Raw genomic sequence first — 3,458 nt, 5'->3', positions numbered from 1 at the left:
GTGGGCCTAAATGTGCAATCAAAGTGCAAACGAAGGAACTATTTGACGTTTCATTATTTTAATGTTAGGGGGCTAAAATCGTGAAGTTAGCCCCTCCAAATTTTGTTTTTTCAGATAAATAGATAAATGTGCAAACGACAAATCGAAGTGTGCCTAAATGTGCAATCAAAGTGCAAACGAAGGAACATATCCTCATCAAGGAATACGCCATGGACTACAGGTCCGTCGCCGCACCCCCTTCTCCGGTTCCGCAATCAACTCCCTGTTTTCATTGAACTGTACTGTGGTACTGACGTACTCCTCACCTCAGCTTCGCTCGGGTTACTAACCCCTACTCTTAGAGAGGAAAACCCATAACTGAGCTTTCCCCCCTCTGGTGGTTAGGTCCTTCGCCTCCCTTGAGGTTGATCCTTCACGGCTGTGTGGAAAAGACACCAGTGACCTACCTATGCCAAGAATTCTGAGATTGAGCGAATTGTGGGAGGTTGCCAACCATATCTTTCAACACTGGTTGCTTTCGCAGGATCTCGCCCGAGTACCTCCAACCCTATACGGGGGTGCCACTGTAACACCTTTAAGGTTGAAGAGATGCTGGTCACAGGTCACGAACCTTGGCCACGTGATTTTGTACCATATCCGCCTGGTTAGCCGTTAGCCTACCCAGAGGTAACTTGCTTGCTTGCTGCTGCGCGGTGCTCCAGCCTTACTGACACTCGCCTATGATTGTTGGGGCTGTGGTCTGCCCTTTTTCGTCGGCGTCTCTTTTTCTCTACGTCCGCATTTAGCTCCATTCTTGAGATATGAGGAATTATAATCGATCAGTTGTGATACCTTGTATTTAAGCCTCCCAGTCCATAATCATCAGTTTGCTCCATTTCAGCAGCCCTTGGGCAGTCATCCGTAGCTCGTTTTCTCGTCCGTATATATTTTTCTTGACTCCTCTGGACCGATTTGGTTAAACTTTGCACAGTTGACGTATATGCCAAAAGTAACAAGCCAATTGAAAATTGATCAAATCCCGTAGAATGGATGCTCTTTAGGGGTTTATTAGTTATTAATTAAAATAAAAATTATTCTTCATTTCTTCCTCATTTTCTTTACAACCTCGTATCTTGAAAAGTATTTGTCTGATCCCTAAACTGTTATCTATTTAGTTTTGTCTCAGATTACGCCCGTGGGCACGAATTTCATAACACCCTGCCTGCCTGCCTGGTTAAGCAAGTAGTTAAAGTGACTTAGATTGTGAAGAAAGTTTGGAAATTCGTAAAAAACAAACGCTTGCTAATGAATGATGATGAAGGAGGCCCTCTAGGCCAATCAGAGCCCGAAAACCTTCACTTTTACTTGTCATTAGTATAAATAGGGGAGTATTTGTATTTTATCATTCTGTTGTTCGCTGATGATGACAGCTTTGCTGTTGAAACGCGTTCGAGCATTTGATATAGGGATTATTGTGGTTTATTAGTGTTTTTATTTCACTTTTAGTCAATCTATTTTGAGTCATTTCCGATATAAGCGAAAATTATAGGCCTATCAGGGCATTTCGTCTGTTCAAATCTGATATTCGTTAAGTCTTGAACTGACAATTTTTGACGACCAATTTCACGATAGCTAAATGGGTATAAAATTAGAATATTTATATCATGTCGTTTCCGGGGACCCAATAAGACCGTTCCTCGGCCATATCTCGGAAACCGTTCGTCGTATGACTTAGGGGTAAAAAAATTAATGGGTAAAGCGGTCTTGAAGAATCGCTGGAAAATATTTTCAAGTTCTAAAAATGACCATCAGAGGGCGTAACTGCCATCTTAAATTTTAAAATTGCATTTTCTTTAAATTTCGCATAATAAACTAAACAAAATATAGTTAATTTAGTTGAATCCTTCTCCGCCAGGGGGCTAGTTTTGACACCATGACCTAAAATCCTAAAAAAATTAAAAAAATCAATTGGAATGATGACTTTTCTTTACCAAAAAGTAGCCAAATAACACAGGCCAGTGAAAACCGTTTTTCAAAATCCCGTCCCTAACCTCAAATTACGGGAAAATGAGATTAATGGATATTTGATGGCCAAGACTAAAACTAAAACTAGTAATAGTCCGGTATGCGGAGCAGTCAGAAGGGCCGATTCCTGCAAAAGGTGATGTAAACGAGTTTATCGTTTTAAATGGTCCATTTGGGCCCAAATAACATGTATTTGAATAGTACACACCTTTGGCAGCCAAAAAACCTTAAAATGTTCAGCATTTTTTCAGTGTTTCGCTTAAAACTCGAAAACGGCCATATTTTACGAATAACACTTCTTTAGTAAATCAAAGAAAACAAAATTCTGCGTCGATAAAAAAAAACAAACAAAATCGGCCCAATAGAAAAATTTTTACAAGCGATCAAAAAACACCCATTTTTCAAACTTCTCTAAAAAACTGAGTTAACCCTTTTTTTTAATGCGTTGTGGCTCCTAAAGGAACGATATAATCCACTACCCCCCTCCCTAAAGATTGTAGAACATCAATCAGAGAGTTCAAAAGTATCAACAATTTAAAATTGGACCAATTTTTGAAATACGTTGGAAAAAATGGGCGTTTTTTGATCGCTTGTAAAAATGTTTCTATTGAATCGATTTTGTTTGTTTTTTTTTGATCGACGCAGAATTTTGTTTTCTTTAATTTAGTATAGAAGTGCTATTCATAAAATATTTACCGTTTTCGAGTTTTAAGCGAAAAACTCAAAAAATGCCAATCATTTTGAGGTTTTTTGGATGCCAAAAGTTGTGCCGGGAAAAAATTTGTGTGCACTCTTCAAATACAATCATGCAATTTGGAATCAAATGGACCATTTAAAACAATAAAATTTTTTACACCCCCTTTTGCAGGTGAACATTATCTGCATACTGGACTTTAAAAATTTAGTCTAAAAAATATAAATCATTAAACATTAAATTATAAATAAATTTTAGATTATCGAAACGTTATTGGTACTTTCAAAGCAAGCAAAAAATATCATGAAGAATAAATTTTTTTCATAAACCAATATTTAAAAAAATTCCCTCTTGTATACCCCATCGCTTTACACACTGTACATCATCAAAACATTTATGTTGCTCCATAGGGACTAAGTGCATTCTTTTTATGACATGGTCTGTGGCTCTAAGAAGAACCGTTTTTTAATAAAGACCATGAAAGGAAAAAGAAAGTGATCTAACGGCAACCCAGATGTTCAAAATGGCCTCCGTTGTTTTGGATGCACATCTGAAGACGCAGATGAGTTGAAATAACAGCAGTCTCAATTTCAGCTCTTGGGATGTTCAAGATGGCATTCCTATTTCTTGCAACCATATCCTCGCGACAAGTTGACCTTGTTGCAAAGACTATACCTATCCTTAGGTAATCCTTCCCCAGAGATAAAAATCAACGCAGGTTAACCCGGTAGACCTAGAAATATTTAAGTATTAATATGTG

Source organism: Photinus pyralis, unplaced genomic scaffold, assembly GCF_008802855.1.
Source record: "Photinus pyralis isolate 1611_PpyrPB1 unplaced genomic scaffold, Ppyr1.3 Ppyr1.4_LG8, whole genome shotgun sequence".
NCBI classification, from domain to species: domain Eukaryota; kingdom Metazoa; phylum Arthropoda; class Insecta; order Coleoptera; family Lampyridae; genus Photinus; species Photinus pyralis.
This window is presented reverse-complemented; position numbering follows the sequence as displayed.